Raw genomic sequence first — 6,849 nt, forward strand, 5'->3', positions numbered from 1 at the left:
AATTCTTTGTTGCATCAAAATAAAATGCAACGTACTTAGCCAGAGCCTCTGCTAGCTAGATAGATTAGCTAATTCGGAACTCTGCTGTTGGTTTATTTACATTGATTTGGACGTGTACTTTTGGCATCGCCAGCTATGTGGCACAATTTGCATATATGTGTAACACGCTTCCACCTAATTTCTGCGCCAGCAAAATTTTGTGTTCAGGGCTCAACATTAACTTTCTGAAGTAGCAGCTACTTGCCAACTGGGCAACCAGACATGGGCTTTTGGATGCCACATTAGCAGCTAGCTAAGCCAAATGGTTTCATCCTGTATAGTTCATGCTACTACTTGAAGTTAAAGCGTTTATAAGTCTGGCAAGGCTAAGTTTATACAAGTACCCAGCGAGCCACAGACACACAGACGATTGTTGCTTTATATATTATGATAGATAGATGGTGCAGATCAGCAGGGGTTGTTTTGTTTTTTTTTGGGGGGGGGGGGGTATGCAAAAGTAGTAGTAGTAGGCGCCAAGTGGATATGATATCTTATGTGTGTGCAATGTACGCATGTGCTTCAATCATTCTTGTGTAGAATATAACATGAATGGTTACTGAGCAATTTGATGGTCAGGCGATTAGAGTCAAGGAGATTCTATTCTTGTAGAACATGTAACTAGTAATCATATCATATCTATCATTTTTGCTAATAATGTAGAGATAAAATATCATTCTAATAATGTTTTTTGTCTTTGTTACAGATAATTTACGAGATACATGCTTGTCTCTCTCTCTCTCTCTCTCTCTCTCACACACACACACACAGACACACACACTCACCCTTTCATTCTCATATAGTAAGTATTCCAAGATTTTTATTTTCACAAATTTGAAAGACACTAAATTGTTACTTTATTATTGTTAACCTGAAGAGCATCGGATTCTGTTAAATATCCAATTGGCATTGGGGGAACACCGAATCATCAATCCACGTTTAATGTAGGAACAGCAAATCGCATAGTGTTATACTAGATACCCTGAGTTGGTCCCAAATATCAGTCTTGAAATAGATGAAATCTTGTTTATTACAGGATTGCCTTTATTACAACTGAGTTGAAAGACTGAACATGTTGTTTAATGGTTCAATCTCTCTAAACAACTGAGGAATTTGTATTTTTAAACAATAGCAATTCTAATTACCGGTATGCTTTTCTTGTTGATTTTTTGCAGCCTGTCATGGGAGGGTTAAAAAAAAAAATGCCCTGCATGTCTTGCATCCATTTTTAATGGGTGCAAAATATGCCCAGTATGCACGGCACCACAGCCACAGAAGCTGAGGCAAAAAAAACAACTAGAAAGCTTCAATGAAAAAAAGGAAACCTGGGAGGCCAATACCAAAAAGAATCAACTGACCTCCCATCTGATGGATGATGCTATTATTCTGGTAAGTCATTTGTGCTACATTCAGTGTCGGTGCTCCGCACAAGCAGAACATGCACTGCGCGTGGGGCACCAAGTGCCTGGGGGGCACCAAAAAAATATAGCTCGTAGAAAATCATCATGCCGCAAATCCTCAAATTGTGGCGGGTCTTTTATTTAGGCTACTTAGGTTGTGCAAACCACAGGCCTTTATTCGAGGCAGGCATTTATTTCTTATAAGGCTTCTGTTGAATAATTTTATGTAAAGCCTGTGCTAACAGTTCTCCTGCCCGCTACCGCATCTGTGTGAGCGCGTCCCTACTGGATATTGTGGCCTGTTCACACGTTATGTCTCTTCCTTGCAAACTTGACTAGCTAAACCATTAATGAAAGCAAAGCAACCAGTTACATCTTCATAAAATATCAATTTGCCAGGCATGCCTTCATGGACAACAGGCCTAAGGTATTTTTTCCTGCGTTTTATGGTGAGACACATTTGGAGTGGCATGGTATCAAAAGCAGAAGATTCTCGGTCTAGTTTGGATTTATGCCTAATTAACTTTTGGATTGTTTGATTATATTGCTCAATGTTGGAACTCATGGCCAATATCAAATATGATTGGTATTTTATGCTTCAATGTTCAGTTTAAATTTAGTTCAAACTGTGTCAGGTTTTCCATCCGCTGTTTATTTGCGAGCCAATAGCCACTTCATTCATTTTTTGCACATTAACCTTACTGTGTGTAGCCAAGCCTTATGCCATACCCAAGTAGCCTAAATCAAGGTAATTTTTAATTATGCATGATTTATTTTGTTATTGAATTCGTAGGCTGGGATTCCTCTCAGCAACAATTATGTTTAAAGGTAGCCTACTGCTTTAGCCTTCAGAAGGGGCAGGCAGCCAGGCTACTGACAGAGCGACGTTGGAGACCCATAGTAGATTTACGACTTTTCATTGCCAACAGTAGGCCTATTAAACCAACCAACAATATAAAGTATCCAAAATAGTGGGGGCACCAGAGTGGCACCATGCATTTGTGCTTTGGGCACCCAAATGGCTAGCACAGGCCCTGGTTACATTACCATAGTACTAATGTTAGGTTAAAGGTTGTATCAGCGATGATGAGCGATTTGTAAAGACAAAACACTTTTATAATGTTCAGCTAATATTTTCTCATGGTCGGCTAGCTCTCCTGTCATTCTAGGCGCTGAAAAAGACTCTGGTATTTTTACGCAGCCCATGCACCACAAACCGCGGAGTCTACCGGACATTAACATTGTGGTTGGTAGTACACCACTAACAATAACCAAGCATTGCATGGATTTTTTAAAAATGAATACTGGTGGTAAGGTTGAGTTATCTCTTGTGTGTCTTGTTTGGTCCTCAGACAAAATATAAAATGAGTTATATATCGGACAAAAACGTCTGCTAAGAAATTTGAACATAAACAATAACAAAAACACAGGCAATATCCGCCAGGATCACTGATACAACCTTTAAGAATGAAGTGTCAAAATGAGTAATACCTCTACTATGCTCCTGTAGTGACACGTTCATACATGAATCATGCACACATGCAAATAGACATGCACACCAAACCCACGCACATATTTTCACACCTTTCCCACATACACTCTCAACAAGTACATTCTCAACTAGTACATTCTCAACTAGTGCATTCCCGTAGCATCTGCTAGCCCGTAGCGTGTTGTAATTTATATGTATGTTGCTTTGGATAAAAGCGTCTGCTAAATACATAAACGTAAACATATATCACTGGCACAATTTATAAATGTTTTTTTAAAGTAACAGGGTTTTTTTTTTTCAGATTGAGAAGCTCAATGCTGTGGGCTGGAGTCCCGTCCTCCTTCTTGAATACCCAAAGAGAAACCCACAAATGCTTCTCCCTCAGGGCCTGAGGTTAAGTGGGGGGGAAAGTAAATGCCTCAATAACATTAATGACATTTTCACCTTAATGGTTAAAGGTGATTCCACATTTTCTATACATTATAACGTCTCTATACAAATCCCAATTCTGAAAAATGTGGGACACTGAAAATTAGATGACATCAAATAACAAAATGTACAGAAAAATATCATGACATCACTCCTACATTTCACATTTGACCTTATTGTACATTGTGTATTGTTTGTGTTGCTTGTATTCTTTCAGGAAAGAAAGCGCTGACCGATCCAAACAATTTGCCGGGTCAATGAGAGGAGGCCATCTTCATGTCAGAAAATGTGGCTTTCCACCAAGTGTAGATTAGCAATGGTAATTGCGTTAGGGAAGAAAGTCAGTTGCGGAGAATGTAAGATACAGGCCCTAATCTGTACACTGTATGATGAATTATATGATATGCTTGTTATTTGTGTTCTGTATGTATGTTAACATTTTGATTAACATTCTACTATTTGCTTATGTCAAACAGTTTCTAGAAAAGGAAGTGAAGAACAAGAGTGCCCCCACAACAGCCCTATGTACAAGCAGCAGTACAGAAGAGTACTAAAAAAGAGAAAGACAAAGGTTATTTCCATACACAAAATTGCAAATAAAACAATGGATGATGTAACAGTACTTTTTGATCACTTTTAAAAATGTATAATGGCACTGCGGAATAATTGAAATCAGTGATCAGTAACTGTCAGTATCAGTAATCGTACCAGATATTGCATTTGTTCATCTTTGTGTTTATGTTCAAAATCCCGAACAAGACACGCCAGAGATAACTCACCCCTATATTATATATAAATATAATATAAAGTATTCTCTGAAAAATATTCATGGCATGTTTTAGTATTGTTAGAGATGCTACCAACCCCAGAATGTTTGTCTGCAGTTACTCTATGTTCCAGTTTATGGGACTGTGTAAATTGACCAGGATGTTTTACAGCTCGTATAGGGAATGTAAAGTGAGTGGACCATGAGGAGATATTAACTGAACATCATAAAAAGTGTTACGTGTCTACAAAACGCTGATAGTCACTGATGTGAAGTGTTAAAATTTGAATGTTAAGTTGAGTGCAATGTTATCTTTTTAAGCAAGACACTATTTTTCTATGTCTTTGTTTGCCTGCCACAGGGGAAGATGGAGATCCTAATAGATTGGGTGCCTTCCAAAATGTGGTGAGTTGGTTATCTTTTACACCAGATACTCACAATTACACAAAGGGAAATTACGTTGTTCCAGCAGCCATACATATACTGTAGGACATGTAAATGTACCAGATTTAGTTATTATAGTCTATGCTATAATTTAGTTATATACCGGTACTGCAGGCTACATGTAAACATATATACCGTAAATCAGTTTATATTGTAACACTCCTGTGTACCTGATGTTTTAGATGGATAGAAAGATACTTTATTGATCCCCAAGGGGAAATTCAAGTATGAACAGTAGGGTTTTATGGCAATTGGTAGTAGAGTGTTGTCTGGGGTGAGTGTGAGCTATAAACTATTTTTTATTCATTTGCACTCTGAACTTGTAAATGTACTAACCTGAGATGTTGATAATGTAACTTTTGTCAATTCAGAATGTCAGGGCCCAGTTTTTTTTATTTCCATACTGTGGAGTATTCAGATATTTTATTAGTTGTAACACTATTATGACATTGGTTAATCTAAACATCCCTCCACTAGAATATCTAATCAAACTGGAATACAGGTTACAGTCTTTTTCACTAACCATCTTCCCCCTTTTTTCTCAGCGGGAAAACCTGTCTGCCAACCTGGGAGCCTGCAAGATAAAGATCTACACACACACACACACACACTCACTCACTCACTCACTCACTCACTCAACAGTCAACAAATATTTTAGCTGAGTGTTGTTCTTTTGTATTTTTTTATATAATATAAGTTAATAAAGACTACTAGTTGCCATATTGAATAGGAAGTATCACACATGTTTTACCACCCTGTTTTCTCAACAAAGAATCACCGTGTTGTGTGTTGTTAGCTTGTCTCCCACTACTTCTTGTATTGCAGTTGTTAGGACAAACTGGCAGAAGAACTTTCATTCACTAAACATTTAAAAGTGCCACAGAGTAATTACTGCTTTTGATATTTGTTTTAAGTCATTGTTGCTATTGTAGTATACTTGCTGTTGTTTTTGACTGTGGTCTAGAGGGTCCAGGTGCCTTGTGGCATGGGAGCTCCTGTTACTTCTTACATCAGTAAGTGCATCGATGATGTGACACACACAAAGACCCGGCTAACTGGAAGACATGACAGGAGATGTCCATAGGCTGCCGAGAACGCCTTCAGAGCCAAGGATGAAACTGATCTGAGAACAACGAGAGCCAAACTTTCCCCTAGCATCAGTAAAGCAAAACAGGAATACACACAAAAGATAACCTGCCATTTCAAAGACAGCAGAGACACATAGAGCATTCCCATCATGTGCATATAGCAAATTCTACTACAGCGCAGTCAGAGCCAGACAGTAACGGAGTACATTTACTTGAGTACACCAAGCACCTCATAACATCTATATTGTGCTTTTACCTGATGCAAGTGTTTTGATATGAAATAAACATAATTTGCATGACATGGTCAGTTCTGCTGGTCAGTTTTGACCTACGCGACAGCCCTGCAAAGTACCATCCACACAGCTATTCGGCTGCATTTTTTGACAGTTTTCAAGTTCAATTTATTTCTTTGTCCCAAATGGGCAATTTGATTGCAGACAGGATCACATACCACACGACATAAATAGGTCTGACAATGCCTAAAAAGTCAGTAAAACCAAGATAAAACTTAATTAAATAAGTTAGATATAAGAGGAGGAAGTGAATGAATATGGGGGGGGGGTCACTAAATGGACAAATCTATCTTTTCCTGTTGTGTACATTCAGTACTTGAATAGAAAAGGGGATGAAGGAATTTTTGTACCTATGGTTAAAAGCAATAGGATGCCAACAAACGCAAGCCAGGTGGCAGCAGCACGTATTCAGAATACAGGGGATGGCTTGTGTCTTGATATATTTGTATCGCTTTGTTGAACACCTGCTTATTAAAATATTCGGTGAGACTAACAAACTTCACTCCCACTATCTTACTGGCCACATTTACTATCTTGGAAAGTGCATTTTTGTCTCTGATGGTGACATTTCCATACCAGCAGATAATGGAGAATGTGAGGATTGACTCAATAAAAGCTTTGTAAAACAATGCCATCAATGTTTTGTCCACCTGAAACTTAGCCAGTTTCCTAAGTGCAGAGAGTCTTTGTTGCCCTCTCTTGCACACCGAGGTGGTGTTCAGGTCGAACTTAAGCCGGTCATCAATCAAGGTGCCTAGGTACTTGTAAGATGATACAATTTCAACATCTTGATCGTTGATGACACTGTGCTTTGGAACAGGGGGAAGGCGTCTGAAATCTATGGACATGTCCTTGGTTTTACTGATGTTCAGATGCAAAAAAGCATCTTCACACCATGACA

At 38.5% G+C, this 6,849-nt stretch overlaps 1 long non-coding RNA gene across 3 annotated transcripts; it reads left to right on the plus strand.

Annotated features, from left to right (window-relative positions):
• Positions 1–517: 517 nt before the first annotated feature.
• LOC143118231 (uncharacterized) lies at positions 518–5,294 on the plus strand. Of its 3 annotated transcripts, XR_012986053.1 has the most exons (7): positions 518–838; positions 1,212–1,425; positions 3,230–3,386; positions 3,575–3,713; positions 3,834–3,928; positions 4,485–4,528; positions 5,113–5,294. It is a non-coding gene; the product is annotated as an uncharacterized LOC143118231 (long non-coding RNA). The 3 variants fall into 3 exon arrangements; XR_012986052.1 differs by lacking the exon at positions 518–838 and having other exon boundaries at positions 845–1,425; XR_012986054.1 differs by lacking the exon at positions 518–838 and having other exon boundaries at positions 845–1,425; positions 3,575–3,676.
• Positions 5,295–6,849: the final 1,555 nt, after the last annotated feature.

The sequence above is a fragment of the Alosa pseudoharengus genome, unplaced genomic scaffold (assembly GCF_046254945.1).
Source record: "Alosa pseudoharengus isolate Yale_2024_CS ecotype anadromous, Long Island Sound unplaced genomic scaffold, YU_APseudo_1.1 YU_APseudo_1.1_scf_119, whole genome shotgun sequence".
Classification (NCBI taxonomy): domain Eukaryota; kingdom Metazoa; phylum Chordata; class Actinopteri; order Clupeiformes; family Clupeidae; genus Alosa; species Alosa pseudoharengus.